Below are 25,374 nucleotides of genomic sequence, written 5' to 3' on the forward strand. Positions count from 1 at the left end.
ATAATGCTAAAAATGAACATATATTTCATAGCATTATTCCTCAAGAAAGACAAGCTTTTAGTTGCAATTGTTCTATTTACAAGTGATATTCGTTTAAATAATAAAAGGTGAAGACAAAAGACAGATTCGACGAATTGAAGACGCAAACAACCAAAAAGCTCAAAAGTACAAAATACAATCAAAGAGGTTCCAATTATTGATAAGAAACGTCTCGAAATTACAAGAGTACAAGATTCAAATCGCAAAGTACAAGATATTAAATTGTACGCAAGGACGTTCGAAAATCCGGGACCGGGACCAGAGTCAACTCTCAACGCTCGACGCAACGGACTAAAAATTACAAGTCAACTATGCACATAAATATAATATAATATTTAAATAATTCTTATAATTATTTATATATTATATAATATATTAAAAATCGTCGGCAAGAAAAAATCCAAAATGTGTGAGCTCGCGAGTTGCGGAGTTTGTAGTGAAAATGGGCCGCGATTCGCGGAGATTACCTGGACTCAATTCCCTATAAAAGCCAGCGCAGTTCGACGTAAAAATATATCATATATATCCATCCCCTCTAAATATATACGTAATATATATATTTATATTTTAATTTTAATTTTAATTTCTAATAATAAGGATATGTTAGCGAATGTTGTAAGGGTGTAAGTCGAAATTCTGTCCGTGTAACGCTACGCTATTTTTAATCATTGTATGTTATGTTCAACCTTTTTAATTTAATGTCTCGTAGCTAAGTTATTATTATGCTTATTTAATCCGAAGTAATCATGATGTTGGGCTAATTATTAAAATTGGGTAATTGAGCTTTGTACCATAATTGGGGTTTGAACAAAAGAACGACTGATGATGTAGCGTGAGGGTACGAAATAGTATTATTTTTAATACAAAATACTACAAAATATGACACAGGTTTTATTAATTTACGGATGGGATATACCTAAACCTTGCTACAACACTATAGGCAGTGTACCTAATCGTAGAGTAGTGTAGTTTTTAGTAAGTCCGGTTCGTTCCACAGGGAGCTAGTGATTACGTACTATATTTTTATAAAACTATATTTATATAAATATATATATATATATATATATATATATATATATATATATATATATATATATATATATATATATATATATATATATATATATATATATATATAAGTAGTAATATTATTATAAAAGGGGGTTTTTTACCGTTTAATGACCGGTTTGTCGATTTTATATTTTTAAGCGTAAAGATAAATGACAATAATTAAAGTGCGTAAAATATATAAATGACCATAAATAAAATAACAATAAATAAAATTACGATAAAATATGAAATAAAAGGATTATGCTTATTTAAACTTCCGTAATCATGATGTTTAACGTTTTGATTTTAATTAATTGTTACTCGGGTTAATTGTCTTTTGTCATGGTTTATTTGATACCTATCTGGCTTTTGTCCATAATAGTCAATCGGTCATAAATATAAAGTGCGAGTGTCCTCGTCAAATTACCCTTATACCCGAAGTCAAATATTCCAACTAATTAAGGATTTAAACTGTGACGCAGTTATCACTTCTGTCAACAATTACACCAGTTATCACTGTATGTAATCCACCCCTGTTTTGATTAGATATGAATATTAATTTACCCACTTGATCAGTTTGAATAATCAATTACCCAACCCGAATAATTAATTAAATGATTATAATAGATTCCATATGAACGTCACTAAATAGGACAACCATAATCATTATTAATTATTAGGATAATTAATTTGAAGATAGGTTCGACAGACTCCAATGAGTTGTCACTCAATTAAACAATACCCCCCATCTATTAATAGTTAATAGTCCAATTTTCACAAGTGTCGGTCTTTTGCCCAAACCTTAATTATGGTACAAAATCCAATAACCCCGTCTTAATATTTAGTCAAACATCACGATTACTTCGGCTTAAATAAGCATAATAATAACTTAGTTACGAGACATTAATTTAAAAAGGAAGAACATAACTTACAGTGATTATTAATCGTGTAGCGTTACACGGACAGAGTTTCGACTTTAAAACCCGTAAAACATTTCTTACAATAACCTAATTATTATTAAACTTAAACTAAAATTAAAATTAAAATTATAAATATATATATTACATGTAAAGAGAAAGAAAGAAGAAAAGGTGTACATAAATCGATCAAATGAATTGTCTTTTATAGGCAAATATTGAATTGAAATTTTCACTTATGACCCCTTAACTATGCTCAATTAACAAATTTTTATTATTTATTATTATTCTTATTATGAATTATTTAAATATTATATTATATTCTTGTGCATAGTTGACTTGTACTTTCAGCTCCGTTGCGTCGAGCGTTGATAGTTGGCTCGGGTACCGGTTCCGGATTTTCGAACGTCCTTGCGTACAATTTAATATCTTGTACTTTGCGTTTTGTAACTTGTACTCTTGTCATTTTTAGACGTTTCCCATCAATAAATTGAACCTTTTGAATTGTATCTTGTACATTTGAGCTTTTTGGACGTTTGTGTCTTTAAATCTTCGTTTTCGCCTTTTGTCTTCGCACTTATTTATTTAAACAATTACAATGAAAATATAATACAATTACATATGAAAACCTATTATTTAGAAGGGATATTGCTATGAAATATATGTTCCTTTTTAGCCTTATCAACGACACTTGTGGAAATTAGACTATGGGCTATTAATGGGCTTTATATTTGTTTAACTAAATGATAGTTTGTTAATTTTAATATAAAGATTTACAATTGAACGTCCCTATAAATAACCATTTACACTCGATCGGACACGATGGATGGGGTATTTATATGTACGAATAATTGTTCATTTAACCGGACACGGGAATGGATTAATAGCCACTAGAATTATTAAAACAGGGGTGAAATTATGTACAAGGACACTTGGCATAATTGTTAACAAAGTATTAAAACCTTGGGTTACACTCAGTCGACATCCTGGTGTAATTATTAAACAAAGTATTAAAATCTTGTTACAGTTTAAGTCCCCAATTAGTTGGAATATTTGACTTCGGGTATAAGGATAATTTGACGAGGACACTCACACTTTATATTTATGACTGATGGACTGTTATGGACAAAAACCAGACGGACATATTAAATAATCCAGGACAAAGGACAATTAATCCATGGGCATAAAACTAAAAGCAACACGTCAAACATCATGATTACGGAAGTTTAAATAAGCATAATTATTTTATTTCATATTTAATTTCCTTTATTTTATATTTAATTGCAGTTCTAATTATCGCACTTTTATTTATTATTATTGTATTTAATTGCACTTTTAATTATCGTACTTTTTAATTATCGCAAGTTTATTTTATCGCACTTTTATTTTTCGCAATTTCATTATCGTTATTTACTTTACGCTTTAAATTAAGTCTTTTATTTATTTAATATTTTACATTTTGTTTTAACTGCGACTAAAGTTTTAAAATTGACAAACCGGTCATTAAACGGTAAAAAACCCCCTTTATAATAATAATATTACTTATATATATATTTGTATTTTTATAAATTTAAACTAATATAGCGTTAAGCTTTGTGAAAAAGATTCCCTGTGGAACGAACCGGACTTACTAAAAACTACACTACTGTACGATTAGGTACACTGCCTATAAGTGTTGTAGCAAGGTTTAAGTATATCCATTTAATAAATAAATAAATATCTTGAGTAAAATTGTATCGTATTTAATAGTATTTCCTAGTAAAATTTAAGCTGTTTTATATACACCTCGCATAACATCAAGTATTTTTGACGCCGCTGCCGGGGAACTTAATTTCTTGCATAAACGCCGGAAGCGCAACGCTATAAAACAAAAATTTTTATTTTTAGTTTACTTTTATAAAAAAATACGCTTTTGTAAAAATACGTTTTAAATATTTAAAAATATAAAAAGAAAAACAAAGATATAAATATTTTTAAGAGTTTGTTAAATATTTAAGTTTTATAAAGTTTCTTTATTTTTATTTTATAAAAATATAAGTTTTATTTAACTATTTTGTTTTTATTTAAAACATAAAATCAAAAACCGAAAAATATATATATATATATAAATCTAGTTTTAAGATTTTTATTTATAAAATTATAAAGTATTTTATTTCTATTTTAGTTTTTAAAGATAAGTTTTATTTGAATTATATAAATATATTAATTAAATTAAAAACAGAAAAATAAAAAAAAATAAAAAAATAATTACGTCGAAACCTGTCAAACGAAACAACCTGATCTGAAAGTTGAAATCCCGCAACTCGCGGAGTTTTCCAGCTTCGAGAACCGCGACTCGCGGAGCCACTCTGACACGGGTACACAGAACCCTAATCAGGCATTAATTACGGGTAATTATTATAATTATTATTATAAAACCCTAATTAGGTTTTAATTAATTATTTATTTTAGTTTTTATTATTATTTTGTTTAATTAGTTTAATTAAATTGTAAAATTAATAGTTTTAATAAATAAATAATATAAAAATAATATTTTTATAAAAATTGTACTTTTTACAACTTTTAGTATATTTTTATATTTTGTCCCTTTTTAATTGTTTTAGCGTAATATTTGTGTTTTTCGCTAGTTTTTAGTTTTAAACTTAGTTTTTGCCATAGTTATTTTTACTTCTAGATTTTTAGGCTTTGCCATAAAATCCCTTAAGTGCTTTTTCTTTAGACTAAGATTTAGGTGCTTTAAAATTTTGCGACGCCTTTTTAAGTTTTAGTACCTTTTTAAGTTATTGCCATTTGGGATATAGTTTTACTTGTAAGCTTTAATATTTTTCGACGCCTTTTACCTATGTATCAATTATCATTCCAATTAGTAATCTCAATTTGCGATTATAATTTTAAGTTAGTGATAGTAATAAGGTTGGGTTAGTCGAGTTTTTTTTAAGTTTTAAAGTCATTTCTTTTTATTTCTTATTTTCCGACGCCTTTTATTTTTCAACCCTTTTCTTTTTCTTTTTCGATGCACTCTTTTTCTTTCTTATTTCTCGCTATTCTAGTTTTTAGGACATAGATTTTTATTCTACTTCTTATCTAAATTTCTTAAAATTACGAAAATTTATTTTAAGTGGTTAAATTGATAGACATCAAAATTTTCTGGTTCGTAGTAATAGTTGGATTTGTATGTGGACCGGGTTATTGGAGCCAAACAGTCCTCAATTATATTGAGACCAAACGAATCCTGCCCCTCTGCTGCATCTTTTGGCTATTCGAAACGTGGGCAAAATTAGAAAAGTCTATTAATTGGATAACTTATATAATTTTTCTTTCCTTTTTAAAAACTAATAGGATATTCAGTGAATGCACCGAGCAAGACGTTCACCACCTTTTGTACGTTCACCACCTGTAACTAGACCAAGACATTTAGCAAATATTACCGCCGTTGATTTTCCTTTAGAATCGTCATCCAGTCGACCAAGTACTCCAATTCAAATTTCCGATAATCCATTTTTTGAACCCGACCTCACAATTGAGAATTCAGAGAATATTCAGGGACGATTCATAGATCCTGAACCATTAAATTTTCCTCCGGAACCACCAATCATTCAAATAGAGATTGTTGAGGAACGAACCATTAAATCAGAATCCTCTAGTGATTCCGATTCAACAAATTCAATTATGGAGAATCTAGAACCTTTAAGTATGGAAGACCGAATGAGAGCTAAACGTACTGGCCAAGGTCACGCAATTACTCATCCAGACATTAATGCGCCAGATTATGAAATCAAAGGACAAATTCTACACATGGTGACTAATCAATGCCAATTTAGTGGTGCGCCGAAGGAAGATCCAAATGAACATCTTCGTACCTTTAATAGGATCTGCACTCTATTTAAAATAAGAGAAGTTGAGGATGAACAGATATATCTCATGTTATTTCCCTGGACTTTAAAGGGAGAAGCCAAAGATTAGTTGGAATCGTTACCTGAAGGGGCGATTGATACATGGGACGTTTTAGTTGAAAAATTTCTTAAACAATTCTTTCCGGCATCTAAAGCCGTAAGACTTCAAGGAGAAATTGTTACGTTCACACAGAAACCGAATGAAACTCTATATGAGGCGTGGACAAGATTTGGAAAATTATTAAGAGGATGTCCGCAACATGGTTTAGACACCTGTCAAATAGTACAAATATTCTACCAAGGATGCGACATCACTACAAGGAAAGACATCGATATAGCAGCTGGTGGTTCCATTATGAAGAAAACCGAAACTGATGCTTACAAAATTATTGATAACACTGCTTCCCACTCACATGAGTGGCACCAAGAAAAAGATATCGTTAGATCATCTAAAGCAGCTAGAGCCGATTCTAGCCATGACTTAGATTCCATTTCTGCAAAGATAGATGCTGTCGAGAGACGAATGGAAAAGATGACTAAAGATATCCACTCAATACGAATTAGTTGTGAGCAGTGTGGAGGATCACATTTGACAAAAGATTGTCTCAGTATTGAATTAACAATGGAACAAAGAGAGAATGTTTCATATCTAAACCAAAGGCCTGGAAATAATTATCAGAATAATTATCAACCGCCAAGACCTATTTACAATCAAAACCAGAATTATAACCGAAATATTCCATATAACAACCAACAAGGTCCTAGCAATCAACAAGTATCCAACAATACTTACAACCAGCAAAGACCTAATTTTCAAAACAAACCACCACAAACCGATGATAAAAAGCCGAATTTAGAAGATATGATGACGAAGCTAGTTGAAACTCAAACGCAGTTTTTCACATCTCAGAAACAAACCAATGAACAAAATGCTCAAGCATTTAGAAATCAACAAGCTTCTATTCAAAATTTGGAACAAGAAGTAAGTAACCTAGCAAGGTTAATAGGTGAAAGAAAACCGGGAAGTTTACCTAGTGATACAAATGCAAACCCCCGGAATGAAACAGCTAAAGCTATTACCACAAGAAGTGGTACAACACTTAAACCACCTGAAATACCTGTAACTTCTGATGAAGCTATTCCTACTCCACAAGAACCACAATCTGATTAAGATAAGGAAAAAGAACCGGTAGTTGAAAAGGTTAATGAAGATAACACAGTTAAGACTAAACCTTACGTTAAACCATACCAACCACCACTTCCTTACCCGAGTAAAATGAAGAAAGAGAAACTTGAAGCCGAGCAATTAAAATTCTTGGATATGTTTAAACAGATAAATGTAAATCTTCCTTTCATTGATGTGATTTCAGGAATGCCTAGATATGCTAAATTTCTGAAAGATCTAATCTCGAATAGAAAGAAAATGGAAGAACTCTCGGCTGTTACTATGAATGCTAATTGTTCAGCAGTACTGTTGAATAAGATACCAGAAAAACTATCTGATCCAGGAAGTTTCACAATTCCATGTTTTCTGGGTAGTCTTAGTTCAATAGAAGCATTGGCAGACTTAGGTGCTAGTATAAATTTAATGCCGTATTCATTATACGCTAAACTAGACCTTGGAGAATTGAAACCAACAAGAATAAGTATACAACTAGCCGATCGATCAATAAAATATCCTAGAGGGATAATGGAGAACATGCTAGTTAAAGTTGGTACTTTAGTATTTCCAGTAGATTTTGTTGTTCTAGACATGGAAGAAGATTCTCAAGTTCCTCTCATATTAGGAAGACCATTCTTAAACACGGCTAAAGTAATGATAGACGTGTTTGGTAAAAAATTGACCATAAGTATAGAGGATGAGAGTGTTACCTTTTCAGTTGATAGAGAAATGCAACAACCGCAATCTGCAGATGATACATGTTATTATATTCAAACTATAGATTCACATGCAGAATTGTTAGAAGAATTTCCAGAATTACAAGGAACATGAGAATGTTCTTTAGGAGAAGGAACTGAACCAATTGATGAAGCTGAAATATTAGCTACACTAATAGCAAATGGATATGAACCAACAACAGAAGAAATTCAAATGCTAAAAGAAGAAGACAGATATCGATATAAATCATCGATAGAAGAACCTCTGAAATTAGAGTTAAAGCCACTTCCAAACCATCTGGAATACGCTTATTTACATGGTAAATCTGAATTACCTGTAATAATATCGTCTTCTCTTACTAAAAATGAGAAATCTCAACTCATTTCTGTGTTGAAAGCTCATAAACCAGCCATTGCATGAAAGATTCTTGATATTAAAGGAATAAGTCCTTCATATTGCACACATAAAATCCTTATGGAAGAAGGTCATAAAACGTATGTGCAACGCCAACGAAGACTAAATCCGAATATGCAAGATGTTGTTAAAAAAGAAATAATTAAACTGCTAGATGCAGGTTTAATTTATCCAATCTCTGATAGTCCATGGGTAAGCCTAGTTCAATGCGTGCCTAAGAAAGGTGGCATGACTGTCATTACAAATGAAAAAAATGAGCTTATTCCTACAAGGACTGTAACAGGATGGCGTGTATGTATTGATTATAGAAAATTAAATGACGCCACCAGAAAAGATCACTTTCCCTTACCTTTCATTGATCAAATGTTGGAAAGATTAGCCGGAAATAGTTATTATTGTTTTCTTGATGGATTTTCCGGATACTTTCAAATTCCAATAGCACCCGAAGATCAAGAGAAAACCACATTCACGTGCCCTTATGGTACTTTTGCTTACAAACGCATGCCATTTGGACTTTGCAACGCCCCTGCAACCTTTCAAAGGTGCATGATGGCGATTTTTCACGACATGATAGAAGAATGCATGGAAGTTTTCATTGATGACTTTTCAGTCTTCGGTGATACATTTGAATCATGTCTAGTTAATCTTGAACGAATGCTTATTAGATGCGAACAATCAAATCTAGTTCTTAATTGGGAGAAATGCCATTTCATGGTTAAAAAAGGCATCGTTCTTGGACATAAAATTTCAAAAGAAGGAATTGAAGTGGATAGAGCTAAAGTAGATGTAATTGCTAAACTTCCACATCCCACCAATGTTAGAGGAGTTAGGAGTTTTCTAGGGCATGCCGGTTTTTACCAACGTTTCATAAAAGATTTTTCTAAAATTGCCACTCCTATGAATAAACTCCTAGAAAAGGATGTTCCATTCATCTTTTCAGATGAATGTATCAAATCTTTTAATATTCTTAAAGAAAAACTCACTAATGCGCCGATCATGATAACACCAAATTGGAATCTACCGTTTGAACTAATGTGCGATGCAAGTGATTTTGCAATGGGAGCCATTTTAGGAAAAAGGATTGAAAAACGATTTCAACCTATATATTATGCTAGTAAGACGTTACAAGGAGCACAAACAAATTACACAACTACTGAAAAAGAACTCCTTGCTATTGTCTTTGCTTTTGACAAATTTCGTTCATATCTCGTTCTAGCAAAAACGGTGGTCTATACCGACCATTCTGCTCTTAGATACCTATTTTCGAAACAAGATGCCAAACCAAGATTAATCCGTTGGATCTTACTCTTACAAGAGTTTGATATTGAAATCTGAGATAAAAGAGGAGCAGAAAATCTCGCCGCTGATCATCTTTCTCGTCTTGAAAATCCCGAATTAGAAGTTCTAAATGAATCAGCCATACAAGACAACTTTCCTGATGAATATCTATTGAAGATAGATTATAATGAAATTCCATGGTTTGCAGACTATGCAAACTACTTAGTATGTGGATTCCTTGAAAAAGGATTATCGTACCAAAAACGAAAGAAATTCTTTAGTGATATAAAACACTATTTCTGGGAAGATCCACATCTATTTAAAAGTTGTCCAGATGGAATAATACGCCGATGTGTATTCGGAGATGAAGCTAGTAAAATTTTAAACCATTGTCACACAGGACCAACAGGAGGGCGCTATGGGCCTCAACTAACAGCAAGAAAAGTTTATGATGCTGGATTCTATTGGCCTACAATTTACAAAGACGCACACCTTCTTTGCAAATCCTGTGATGCTTGTCAAAGGGCCGGAAAAATAAGTCAACGTGATGAAATGCCACAAAATGTCATTCAAGTATGTGAAGTATTTGACATTTGGGGTATTGACTTTATGGGTCCATTTCCAAAATCTCATAATAATCTATATATTCTCGTAGCCATTGATTATGTATCTAAATGGGCGGAAGCACAAGCTCTCCCAACTAACGATGCACGAGTTGTAGTCAACTTTTTAAAACGTCTTTTTGCAAGGTTTGGAACACCGAAAGCTTTAATAAGTGATCGGGGAACTCATTTCTGTAATAATCAACTTGAGAAAGTTCTTAAAAGATATGGAGTAACTCATAAAATCTCCACCGCATATCATCCACAAACAAGTGGACAAGTTGAAAATACCAACCGAGCTTTAAAACGTATTTTAGAAAAAACCGTAGGATCAAATCCGAAGGAATGGTCCATTAAATTGGAGGATGCACTCTGGGCTTTTAGAACAGCCTACAAAACTCCAATTGGAACCACACCTTTTAAACTCGTCTACGGAAAAGCATGTCATATTCCAGTAGAAATTGAACACAAAGCATTTTGGGCTTTGAAGACATGTAATCTTGATTTACATGAAGCCGGACGTCTACGATTAAGTCAACTATGCGCATAAATATAATATAATATTTAAATAATTCTTATAATTATTTATATATTATATAATATATTAAAAATCGTCGGCAAGAAAAAATCCAAAATGTGTGAGCTGGTTTTACAAACTCCGCGAGTTGCGGAGTTTGTAGTGAAAATGGGCCGCGACTCGCGGAGATTACCTGGACTCAATTCCCTATAAAAGCCAGCGCAGTTCGACGTAAAAATATATCATATATATCCATCCTCTCTAAATATATACGTAATATATATATTTTAATTTTAATTTTAATTTTAATTTCTAATAATAAGGGTATGTTAGCGAATGTTGTAAGGGTGTAAGTCGAAATTCTGTCCGTGTAACGCTACGCTATTTTTAATCATTGTAAGTTATGTTCAACCTTTTTAATTTAATGTCTCATAGCTAAGTTATTATTATGCTTATTTAATCCGAAGTAATCATGATGTTGGGCTAATTATTAAAATTGGGTAATTGGGCTTTGTACCATAATTGGGGTTTGGACAAAAGAACGACACTTGTGCAAATTAGACTATGGGCTATTAATGGGCTTTATATTTGTTTAACTAAATGATAGTTTGTTAATTTTAATATAAAGATTTACAATTGGACGTCCCTATAAATAACCATTTACACTCGATCGGACACGATGGGCGGGGTATTTATATGTACGAATAATCGTTCATTTAACCGGACACGGGAATGGATTAATAGCCACTAGAATTATTAAAACATGGGTGAAAATATGTACAAGGACACTTGGCATAATTGTTAACAAATTATTAAAACCTTGGGTTACACTCAGTCGACATCCTGGTGTAATTATTAAACAAAGTATTAAAATCTTGTTACAGTTTAAGTCCCCAATTAGTTGGAATATTTGACTTCGGGTATAAGGATAATTTGACGAGGACACTCGCACTTTATATTTATGACTGATGGACTGTTATGGACAAAAACCAGATGGACATATTAAATAATCCAGGACAAAGGACAATTAACCCATGGGCATAAAAGTAAAATCAACACGTCAAACATCATGATTACGGAAGTTTAAATAAGCATAATTCTTTTATTTCATATTTAATTTCCTTTATTTTATATTTAATTGCACTTCTAATTATCGCACTTTTATTTATTGTTATTGTATTTAATTGCACTTTTAATTATCGTACTTTTTAATTATCGCAAGTTTATTTTATCGCACTTTTATTTATCGTAATTTCATTATCGTTATTTACTTTACGCTTTAAATTAAGTCTTTTATTTATTTAATATTTTACATTTTGTTTTAACTGCGACTAAAGTTTTAAAATCGACAAACCAGTCATTAAACGGTAAAAACCCCCCTTTATAATAATAATATTACTTATATATATATTTGTATTTTTATAAATTTAAACTAATATAGCGTTAAGCTTTGTGAAAAAGATTCCCTGTGGAACGAACCGGACTTACTAAAAACTACACTACTGTACGATTAGGTACACTGCCTATAAGTGTTGTAGCAAGGTTTAAGTATATCCATTCAATAAATAAATAAATATCTTGAGTAAAATTGTATCGTATTTAATAGTATTTTCTAGTAAAATTTAAGCTATTTTATATACACCTCGCATAACATCAGTCGTGCTCTTCTTTTCGCTGCGGATTTTGATTTTCCTTTACCAAATTGTAACTTATTATCTTCGTATCTGGATTCTTTTCTTACTCCGTCCAATCTTTCTCTGATTACTGACACTAGTTCACTTGGAAGTGTGTCATTATTACGTTTAGTGATCAAAGCGTGTAGCATTAGACCATGGTTTAGTTCACAGGAAGTCTTCATTTCCTAAAAAAAATAAAAATTCAGAATGGGGGGAGAAGACTAGTTCTTTAGGGTCTGCTAGGGAAAGACCATTCGGGTTTCATTTTCAAGAACTACACGAAAACAGAAAATCTAACTCTAACAAAAATACATAAACCTTTAAAGACTTGATTCTCCCCACACTTAGTTAGATGTGGTATCGAAATTGTGATTAACTTCGTTGTTAACTTCCATTGGACTATCTATGTAATGTTTAACTCTGTGACCATTAACTTTAAATTCAATCCCATTTGAATTTATTAATTCTATCGTTCCGTATGGGAAAACTCTTTTGACTATGAATGGTCCAGACCATCTTGATTTCAATTTTCCAGGAAATAGCTTGAATCGTGAATTGAAAAGAAGAACTCTGTCTCCTTCTTTAAATTCTTTTGAACTTCTGATTCTTTTATCATGCCATTTCTTTATTCTTTCCTTATAGATTAACGAATTTTCGTATGCTTCTTTTCTTAATTCTTCTAATTCGTTTAGTTGACTTAACCGTAGACGTCCAGCTTCATGTAAATCAAGATTACATGTCTTCAAAGCCCAAAATGCTTTGTGTTCAATTTCTACTGGAAGATGACATGCTTTTCCGTAAACGAGTTTAAAAGGTGTGGTTCCAATTGGATTTTTGTAGGCTGTTCTAAAAGCCCAGAGTGTATCCTCCAATTTAATGGACCATTCCTTCGGATTTGATCCTACGGTTTTTTCTAGAATACGTTTTAAAGCTCGGTTGGTATTTTCAACTTGTCCACTTGTTTGTGGATGATATGCAGTGGAGATTTTATGAGTTACTCCATATCTTTTAAGAACTTTCTCAAGTTGATTATTACAGAAATGAGTTCCCCGATCACTTATTAAAGCTTTCGGTGTTCCAAACCTTGCAAAAAGATGTTTTAAAAAGTTGACTACAACTCGTGCATCGTTAGTTAGGAGAGCTTGTGCTTCCGCCCATTTAGATACATAATCAATGGCTACGAGAATATAGAGATTATTATGAGATTTTGGAAATGGACCCATAAAGTCAATACCCCAAATGTCAAATACTTCACATACTTGAATGACATTTTGTGGCATTTCATCACGTTGACTTATTTTTCCGGCCCTTTGACAAGCATCACAGGATTTGCAAAGAAGGTGTGCGTCTTTGTAAATTGTAGGCCAATAGAATCCAGCATCATAAACTTTTCTTGCTGTGAGTTGAGGTCCATAATGCCCTCCTGTTGGTCCTGTGTGACAATGGTTTAAGATTTTACTAGCTTCATCTCCGAATACACATCGGCGTATTATTCCATCTGGACAACTTTTAAACAGATGTGGATCTTCCCAGAAATAGTGTTTTATATCACTAAAGAATTTCTTTCGTTTTTGGTACGACAATCCTTTTTCAAGGAATCCACATACTAAGTAGTTTGCATAGTCTGCAAACCTTGGAATTTCATTATAATCTATCTTCAATAGATATTCATCAGGAAAGTTGTCTTGTATGGCCGATTCATTTAGAACTTCTAATTCGGGATTTTCAAGACGAGAAAGATGATCGGCGGCGAGATTTTCTTCTCCTCTTTTATCTCGGATTTCAATATCGAACTCTTGTAAGAGTAAGATCCAACGGATTAATCTTGGTTTGGCATCTTGTTTCGAAAATAGGTATCTAAGAGCAGAATGGTCAGTATAGACCACCGTTTTTGCTAGAACGAGATATGAACGAAATTTGTCAAAAGCAAAGACAATAGCAAGGAGTTCTTTTTCAGTAGTTGTGTAATTTGTTTGTGCTCCTTGTAACATCTTACTAGCATAATATATAGGTTGAAATCGTTTTTCAATCCTTTATCCTAAAACGGCTCCCATTGCAAAATCACTTGCATCGCACATTAGTTCAAATGGTAGATTCCAATTTGGTGTTATCATGATCGGCGCATTAGTGAGTTTCTCTTTAAGAATATTAAAAGATTTGATACATTCCTCTGAAAAGATGAATGGAGCATCCTTTTCTAGGAGTTTATTCATAGGAGTGGCAATTTTAGAAAAATCTTTAATGAAACGTCGGTAAAAACCGGCATGCCCTAGAAAACTCCTAACTCCTCTAACATTGGTGGGATGTGGAAGTTTAGCAATTACATCTACTTTAGCTCTATCCACTTCAATTCCTTCCTTTGAAATTTTATGAACAAGAACGATGCATTCTTTAACCATGAAATGACATTTCTCCCAATTAAGAACTAGATTTGATTGTTCGCATCTAATAAGCATTCGTTCAAGATTAACTAAACATGATTCAAATGTATCACCGAAGACTGAAAAGTCATCCATGAAAACTTCCATGCATTCTTCTATCATGTCGTGAAAAATCGCCATCATGCACCTTTGAAAGGTTGCAGGGGCGTTGCAAAGTCCAAATGGCATGCATTTGTAAGCAAAAGTACCATAAGGGCACGTGAATGTGATTTTCTCTTGATCTTTGGGTGCTATTGGAATTTGAAAATATCCGGAAAAACCATCAAGAAAACAATTGTAACTGTTTCCGGCTAATCTTTTCAACATTTGATCAATAAAAGGTAAGGGAAAGTGATCTTTTCTGGTGGCGTCATTTAATTTTCTATAATCAATACATACACGCCATCCTGCTACAGTCCTAGTAGGAATAAGCTCATTTTTCTCATTTGTAATGACAGTCATGCCACCCTTCTTAGGCACGCATTGAACTGGGCTTACCCATGGACTATCAGAAATTTGATAAATTAAACCTGCATCTAGCAGTTTAATAATTTCTTTTTTAACAACATCTTGCATATTAGGATTTAGTCTTCCTTGGCGTTGCACATACGTTTTATGACCTTCTTCCATAAGGATTTTATGTGTGCAATACGAAGGACTTATTCCTTTAATATCATGAATCTTCCATGCAATGGCTGGTTTATGAGCTTTCAACACAGAAATGAGTTGAGATTTCTCATTTTCAGTAAGAGAAGACGATATTATTACAGGTAATTCAGATTCACCATGTAAATAAGCGTATTCCAAATGGTTTGGAAGGAGCTTTAACTCTAATGTCGGAGGTTCTTCTATCGATGATTTATATCGATATCTGTCTTCTTCTTTTAGCATTTGAATTTCTTCTGTTGTTGGTTCATATCCATTAGCTATTAGTGTAGCTAACATTTCAGCTTCATCAATTGGTTCAGTACTTTCTCCTAAAGAACATTCTCCTGTTCCTTGTAATTCTGGAAATTCTTCTAATAATTCTGCATGTGAATCTATAGTTTGAATATAATAACATGTATCATCTGCAGATTGCGGTTGTTGCATTGCTCTATCAACTGAAAAGGTAACACTCTCATCCTCTATACTTAGGGTCAATTTTTTACCAAACACGTCTATCATTGCTTTAGCCGTGTTTAAGAATGGTCTTCCTAATATGAGAGGAACTTGAGAATCTTCTTCCATGTCCAGAACAACAAAATCTACTGGAAATACTAAAGTATCAACTTTAACTAGCATGTTCTCCATTATCCCTCTAGGATATTTTATTGATCGATCGGCTAGTTGTATGCTTATTCTTGTTGGTTTCAATTCTCCAAGGTCTAGTTTAGCGTATAGTGAATACGGCATTAGATTTATACTAGCACCTAAGTCGGCCAATGCTTCTATTGAACTAAGACTACCCAGAAAATATGGAATTGTGAAACTTCTTGGATCAGATAATTTTTCTGGTATCTTATTCAACAGCACTGTTGAACAATTAGCATTCATAGTAACAGCCGAGAGTTCTTCCATTTTCTTTCTATTTGTGATTAGATCTTTCAGAAATTTAGCATATCTAGGCATTCCTGAAATTACATCAATGAAAGGAAGATTTACATTTATCTGTTTAAACATATCCAAGAATTTGGATTGCTCGGCTTCAAGTTTCTCTTTTTTCATTTTACTCGGGTAAGGAAGTGGTGGTTGGTATGGTTTAACATAAGGTTTAGCCTTAACTGTGTTATCTTCATTAACCTTTTCAACTACCGGTTCTTTTTCCTTATCTTGATCAGGTTGTGGTTCTTGTGGAGTAGGAATAGCTTCATCAGAAGTTACAGGTATTTCAGGTGGTTTAAGTGTTGTACCACTTCTTGTGGTAATGACTTTAGCTGTTTCATTCATGGGGTTAGCATTTGTATCACTAGGTAAACTTCCCGGTTTTCTTTCACCTATTAACCTTGCTAGGTTACTTACTTCTTGTTCCAGATTTTGAATAGAAGCTTGTTGATTTCTAAATGCTTGAGCATTTTGTTCATTAGTTTGTTTCTGAGATGTGAAAAACTGCGTTTGAGTTTCAACTAGCTTCGTCATCATATCTTCTAAATTCGGCTTTTTATCATCGGTTTGTGGTGGTTTGTTTTGAAAATTAGGTCTTTGCTGGTTGTAAGTATTATTGGATACTTGTTGATTGCTAGGACCTTGTTGGTTGTTGTATGGAACATTTCTGTTATAATTCTGGTTTTGATTGTAAATCGGTCTTGGCGGTTGATAATTATTCTGATAATTATTTCCAGGCCTTTGGTTTATGTATAAAATATTCTCTCTTTGTTCCATTGTTAGTTCAATACTGAGACAATCTTTTGTCAAATGTGGTCCTCCACACTGCTCACAACTAATTCGTTTTGAGTGGATATCTTTAGTCATCTTTTCCATTCGTCTCTCGACAGCATCTATCTTTGCGGAAATGGAATCTAAGTCATGGCTAGAATCGGCTCTAGCTGCTTTAGATGATCTAACGATATCTTTTTCTTGGTGCCACTCATGTGAGTGGGAAGCAGTGTTATCAATAATTTTGTAAGCATCAGTTTCGGTTTTCTTCATAATAGAACCACCAGCTGCTATGTCTATGTCTTTCCTTGTAGTGATGTCGCATCCTTGGTAGAATATTTGTACTATTTGACAGGTGTCTAAACCATGTTGCGGACATCCTCTCAATAACTTTCCAAATCTTGTCCACGCCTCATATAGAGTTTCGTTTGGCTTCTGTATGAACGTAACAATTTCTCCTTGAAGTCTTACGGCTTTAGATGCCGGAAAGAATTGTTTAAGAAAATTTTCAACTAAAACATCCCATGTATCAATCGCCCCTTCAGGTAACGATTCCAACCAACCATTGGCTTCTCCCTTTAAAGTCCAGGGAAATAACATGAGATATATCTGTTCATCCTCAACTTCTCTTATTTTAAATAGTGTGCAGATCCTATTAAAGGTATGAAGATGTTCATTTGGATCTTCCTTCGGCGCACCACTAAATTGGCATTGATTAGTCACCATGTGTAGAATTTGTCCTTTGATTTCATAATCTGGCGCATTAATGTCTGGATGAGTAATTGCGTGACCTTGGCCAGTGCATTTAGCTCTCATTCGGTCTTCCATACTTAAAGGTTCCATATTCTCCATAATTGAATTTGTTGAATCAGAATCACTAGAGGATTCTGATTTAATGGTTCGTTCCTCAGCAATCTCTGTTTGAATAATTGGTGGTTCCGGAGGAAAGATTAATGGTTCAGGATCTATGAATCGTCCCTGAATATTCTCCGGATTCTCAATTGTGAGGTCGGGTTCAAAAAATGGATTATCGGAAATTTGAATTGGAGTACTTGGTCGACTGGATGACGATTCTAAAGAAAAATCAACGGCGATAATATTAGCTAGATGTCTTGATCGAGTTACAGGTGGTGAACGTACAAAAGGTGGTGAACGTCTTGCTCGGTGCATTCACTGAATATCCTATTAGTTTTTAAAAGGAAAGAAAAATTATATAAGTTATCCAATTAATAGACTTTTCTGATTTTGCCCACGTTTCGAATAGCCAAAAGATGCAGCAGAGGGGCAGGATTCGTTTGGTCTCAATATAATTGAGGACTGTTTGGCTCCAATAACCCGGTCCACGTACAAATCCAACTATTACTACGAACCAGAAAATTTTGATGTCTATCAATTTAACTACTTAAAATAAATTTTCGTAATTTTAAGAAATATAGATAAGAAGAAGAATAAAAATCTATGTCCTAAAACTAGAATGTCGAGAAATAAGAAAGAAAAAGAAAGCGCGTCGAAAAAGGTCGAAAAGGAAAAGGGTTGAAAAATAAAAGGCGTCGAAAAATAAGAAAGAAAAAGAGTGACTTATAAAACTTTAAAATACTCGACTAACCCAACCTTATTACTATTACTAACTTAAAATTAAAATTGCAAATTGAGATTACTAATTGGAGTGATAATTGATACATAGGTAAAAGGTGTCGAAAAATAAAAATAAGAAAGTAGCGCGTTGAAACTTAAAAAGGAACTAAAAACTAAAAACTAAAAATTGCGTCTAAAAATACTAAAGCTTACAAGTAAAACTATATCCCAAATGGAAATAACTTAAAAAGGTACTAAAACTTAAAAAAAAGTCGAAAAATTCTAAAGCACTTAAATCTTAGTCTAAAGAAAAAGCACTTAAGGGATTTTACGGCAAAGTCTAAAAATTTAGAAGTAAAAATAACTATGGCAAAAATTATATTTAAAACTAAATACGAGCGAAAAGTACAAAAGTTACGCTAAAATGAATAAAAAGGAACAAATTATAAAAATATACTAAAAGTTGCAAAAATTACAATTTTTATAAAAATATTATTTTTATAATATTTATTTTATAAAACTATTAATTTTATAAACTAATTATACTAATTAAAATTAAAAATACAAAATAATAAATAAACTAAACTAAATTAATTAAAATAATTAAACCTAATTAGGGTTAAATTTAAATAATAAAAATAAAAACCCGTAATTAATGCGATATTAGGGTTCTGTGTACCCGTGTCAGAGTGTCTACGCGAGTCGCGGTGTTTCCAGTTAAAAACCCCCACAAGTCGCGGGGTTTGTATTTTCAAATGTGTACCAGGCTAAAATCGTTCGGTTTCTGTTTTTTATTTATATTTTTATATATATATATATATATATATATATATATATATATATATATATATATTTTTCTTTATTTTTCTGTTTTTAATTTAATTAAAATATTTATATAATTTAAATAAAACTTATCTTTAAAAACTAAGATAGAAATAAAATACTTTATAACAATCTAAAAAAATAGATTTATATATATTTATATATTTTTTTTTGGTTTTTTAAAATTTTTTTTTAAATAAACACAAAATATTTGAATAAAACTTATATTTTTTATAAAATAAAAATAAAGAAACTTTATAAAACTTAAATATTTAACAAACTCTTAAAAATATTTATATTTTTGTTTTTCTTTTTATATTTTTGAATATTTAATATGTATTTTTACAAAAACGTATTTTTATAAAAGTAAACTAAAAATAATTTTTTTTTATATTAGCGTTGCGCTTCCGGCTTTTAAGCTAGATAATCCCCGGCAGCGGCGCCAAAAATACTTAATGTTATGCGAGGTGTATATAAAATAGCTTAAATTTTACTAGGAAATACTATTAAATATGATACAATTTTTACACAAGATATTTATTTATTTATAGAATGGATATACTTAAACCTTGCTACAACACTTATAGGCAGTGTACCTAATCGTACAGTAGTGTAGTTTTTAGTAAGTCCGGTCGTTCCACAGGGAATCTTTTAAACAAAGCTTAACGCTATATTAGTTTTATTTTATAAAAATACAAATATATATATAAGTAATATTATTATTATAAAGGGGGGTTTTTACCGTTTAATGACCGGTTTGTCGATTTTAAAACTTTAGTCGCAGTTAAAACCTAATGTAAAATAATAAAAATAAATATAACTTGATTTAAAGCGTAAAGTAAATAATAATAATGAAATTGCGATAAATAAAAGTGCGATGAAATAAAATACAATAATTAAAAAGTACGATAATTAAAAGTGCAATTAAATACAATAACAATAAATTAAAGTGCAATAATTAGAAGTGCAATTAAATATAAAATAAAGGAAATTAAATATGAAATAAAAGAATTATGCTTATTTAAACTTCCGTAATCATGATGTTTGACGTGTTGATTTTAGTTTTATGCCCATGGGTTAATTTTCCTTTGTCCTGGATTATTTAATATGTCCGTCTGGTTTTTGTCCATAACAGTCCATCAGTCATAAATATAAAGTGCGAGTGTCCTCGTCAAATTATCCTTATACCCGAAGTTAAATATTCCAACTAATTGGGGACTTAAACTGTAACAAGGTTTTATTACTTTGTTTAATAATTACACCAGGATATCGACTGCGTGTAACCCAAGGTTTTAATACTTTGTTATCAATTATGCCAAGTATCCTTGTACATAATTTTACCCCTGTTTTAATAATTCTAGTGACTATTAATCCATTCCCGTGCCCGGTTAAATGAACGATTATTCGTACATATAAATACCCCGCCCATCGTGTCCGATCGAGTGTATATGGTTATTTATAGGGACGTCCAATTGTAAATCTTTATATTAAAATTAACAAACTATCATTTAGTTAAACAAATATAAAGCCCATTAATAGCCCATAGTCTAATTTCCACAAGTGTCGTTCTTTTGTCCAAACCCCAATTATGGTACAAAGCCCAATTACCCAATTTTAATAATTAGCCCAACATCATGATTACTTCGGATTAAATAAGCATAATAATAACTTAGCTACGAGACATTAAATTAAAAAGGTTGAACATAACTTACAATGATTAAAAATAGCGTAGCGTTACACGGACAGAATTTCGACTTACACCCTTACAACATTCGCTAACATACCCTTATTATTAGGATTAAAATTAAAATTAAAATTAAAATTAAAATATAAATATTTACGTATAGATATAGAGAGGATGGATATATTGATGATAAAAATGATCAGAATTCGTTGGGTTTTATAGGGATTTTCGAATTTGGTTGCTCCGCAACTCGCGGTGTTTTTGCTCTTCAAAGTCCGCGAGTCGCGGAGTTTTTTTTTACAGCTCACCAAGCCTTGGTTCCTAGCTTGTCGACGGATTATATAAATAAATATAATATATAAATAATTTTAGTAATTATTTAAATATTATATTATATTTATGTGCATAGTTGACTTGTAATTTTTAGTCCGTTGCATCGAGCGTTGAGAGTTGACTCTGGTCCCGGTTCCGGATTTTCGAACGTCCTTTCGTATAATTTAATATCTTGTACTTTGCGTTTTGAATCTTGTACTCTTGTAATTTCGAGACGTTTCTTATCAATAATTGGAACCTCTTTGATTGTATTTTGTACTTTTGAGCTTTTTGGTCGTTTGCGTCTTCAATTCGTCGAATCTGTCTTTTGTCTTCACCTTTTATTATTTAAACGAATATCACTTGTAAATAGGACAATTGCAACTAAAAGCTTGTCTTTCTTGAGGAATAATGCTATGAAATATATGTTCATTTTTAGCATTATCAATATATTATTTCGGATCGAGATACTTGTTTCACATCTCGGTTTAGGGAAAAGTTTCATGAAGATATGGGTACACAATTGAAATTGAGCACGACGTACCATCCTCAAACGGACGGTCAAAACGAATGTACGAATCAAACATTGGAGGATATGTTACGGGCGTGTATTATTGATTTCGGTGGTAGTTGGGATGAGCACTTGCCTTTGGTGGAATTCTTGTACAATAATAGTTATCATACTAGTATCGGGATTCCACCTTATGAGATGATTTATGGGCGAAGGTGTCGAACTCCGATTTGTTGGGGTGAAGTGGGTCAAAGAGAAATCGGGAGTACCGATTTGGTTTTAGAGACTAATAGCAAGATTGATATGATTCGGGCTCATTTGAAAAAGGCTCAAGATAGACAAAAGTCGTATGCCGATAAACGTAGGCGACCGATCGAATTCCAAGAAGGTGACATGGTAATGCTTAAGGTTTCACCATGGAAGGGTATTATTCGGTTTCAGAAATGGGGAAAGGTTTCAACATGTCCCAGAAATTAGACTTCCTTCAACCAAAATTCACACTTGGAGAATTTGGCATAAAGCTGCTCTTGTCTCAAGAGTTCAAGCACTAATCGAAGATGTTGCTCATGCTCTTCTTCGCTCTTAGAGTAGATGAGGATATCATCTATGAAGACGATAACGAACTTATCCAGGTATGGCTTGCAGACCCGATTCATGAGGTCCATGAACATGGCAGGTGCGTTGGTTAATCCGAATGGCATCACGAGAAACTCATAATGACCATAACGAGTTCTGAATGCAGTTTTCATCACATCACTTTCCTTTACCCTCAACTGGTGATAACCGGACCGTAAATCGATCTTAGAGTAAACACTCAATCCTTGAAGTTGATCAAAAAGGTCGTCAATGCGGGGAAGAGGATACCGATTCTTGATTGTCAATTTGTTGAGTTCACGGTAGTCGATATACATACGAAAGGATCCATCCTTCTTCTTCACAAACAACACAGGTACGCCCCAAGGCGAGAAACTTGGTTGGATAAATCCACGGTCCAACAGCTCTTGTAGTTAACTCTGTAATTCTTGCATCTCGGAAGGTGTGAGTCTATAAGGTGCGCGAGCTACAGGTGCGGCTCCTGGCACTAAGTTGATTTGAAATTCTACGGCTCTCGTTGGCGGTAATCCAGGCAACTCTTGGGGAAAAACATCGGAAAACTCGTTCACAATGCGTACGTCGTTCACACTCTTCACCTCGATTTCTACCGCTTTCACATGCGCTAGGACAGCAAGACGTCCCTTCTTCATAATCTTTTGTGCTTTCACGCAACTAATGAGGTTCAACTTCGAGGTACATCTCTCTCCGTAAATAGTCAGGGGTTCACCATCGCCTTGTGGTATACGTAGAGCTTTATCTCCACAGATAATGTCAGCCTTTATCTTGGTCAACCAATCCATGCCGACGATCACGTCAAAACTTCCCAATTTGATAGGTATCAAGTCAATCTTGAAATCCTCACCAGCTATGTTGATAATAGCTCCTCGACTAATATGGTCAACTTTCTCAAGTTTTCCATTGGCGACCTCGACAAGCATACTTTCTTTTAACGAGACTAACGACCAATTAATCTTATCGCAAAAGTGTCTACATACATAACTTCTATCGGCACCAGTATCAAATAGGACAGAAGCTAAAAGATTGTTGATAGTGAATATACCTGTCACCAAGTCGGGATTCTCGCGTGCATCCCTTGCATTAACGTTGAAAGCTCTACCACAGGGTGGTCTGCCGTCGTTTCTTTTGTTGGGGCACGCATTTCTGAAATGGCCCGTTTGTCCGCATTCGTAGCGCTTTTTAGTTCCATTGGTGTTCGCCTTCACATTCAAAGTGGTGACCTTGCAGTCCTTCCCGATATGCCCAGTCCGTTGGCACTTTTCACAAACAACGTTGCAATACCTAGTATGGTGCTTGTAGCACCGCTTGCATTATGGTAAGGTTCCTTTGTAGTTCGGGTTTGAGTTGGTGTTCGGATTGGGGTTTCCACCGTTGTTGTTTCCTCTGAAACCCTCATGTCATTTCGCCGGGTTTTGATCATAGGTCCTTCCCCTGTTGTTATCCCATTTGTGCTTCTCACTACTACCCGCTTCAGACTTACCTTCTCCGGTTCATCGATGATAATTTGATTCATTAAAGTATGCGCATTGCTTCCGGGACATTGGGTGGTTTGGACGAGGTGACGTTTCCCTTAATGCTCTTAGGAAGTCCCCAGAAGTACCTTTCCATTCGTTTGAACTCCGGTGTAACCATGGTAGGACACATCAGGGCTAGTTCCAAAAATCTCTGGTTGTAGCTATCAAGGTCGTTCCCAACGGCCTTTAACTGCATAAATTCCATTTCCATCTTCTGGATCTCGGTCCTAGGGCAATATTCCTCAATCAGGGCCCCTTTGAATTCCTCCCATGGAGTAGCAAATGCCTCATCAATACCTTTTGCTTGAGCCAACATGTTCCACCACGTTAGTGCGCCATCAGACAGCGTGCATGAAGCAAACTTGGTCTTATTCTCCTCTGAACAGTTACTAACTCGAAACACAGATTCTAACTTCTCGAACCATCTAGTGAGACCAACCGGCCCCTTTGTTCCACTGAATTTGTGGAGTTTGCAGCTTTGGAACTCTTTGTACGTACACCCATTACGAATGGGCTGAATAACCGGTGGCGGTGGAGCTTGGGGTTGCATTTCCGCAATGGCTGCGGCTACCCTTTCGGTAATCATCTTCTCGATTTGGACTGCTATAGGTGTTGATGTTGATCGTCCGTTGGCCATGGTGTTCTAAACAAAAATTTTGACTCAAGTCAAAATCCAGTATGCAAATAGTAATAATATAGTATATGTAACCAACATGGAATCAACACATCACATGTTTATCAAGCAACGCATCTAGGTACAAATACCACAGAATCATATAGTAACGTAAATAGAACATCGTGTAAGAATTAAATAACGCAAAGTTCCATTCATTAATAATAATAAGTTGCATACATCTGTATAAGTTCGTACAATACATAAGTGAAACATAAAACTACAACTAGATTACATAATGAAATCTACTACAAAAGCCCTACGGTGATGGTGGGTGCAGGATGTCCAATACATGGGACATCTGGTCCTCGAGCTCAGTTACCCGAGCACGGAGGATCTCCACCTCCCTCATCAGTTCCTCGACAGAGGGAGTGGGTGGGGCAGGCGGTGCAGTCGGTACGGGTGGTGCTGGTGGAGCTGGCGGTGCTGAAGGTCCAGCTCCAGAAGTAGAGGCTGCGAGGCAGTAAGGCTTACGGATGAAGGGATCAGCAGGATACGGCACAAGCCGCTTACGGGCGAAAACCCTACGACGCCGACCATATGCGTCAGTGAAAGCTCGACCTTCGTTGATCCTCGAAATAATGGTACCATCGAAGTGATACCGCTTCTTCGGCGGGGTGGAGGATGGCTG

This window comes from Rutidosis leptorrhynchoides, chromosome 8 (assembly GCF_046630445.1).
Source record: "Rutidosis leptorrhynchoides isolate AG116_Rl617_1_P2 chromosome 8, CSIRO_AGI_Rlap_v1, whole genome shotgun sequence".
NCBI classification, from domain to species: domain Eukaryota; kingdom Viridiplantae; phylum Streptophyta; class Magnoliopsida; order Asterales; family Asteraceae; genus Rutidosis; species Rutidosis leptorrhynchoides.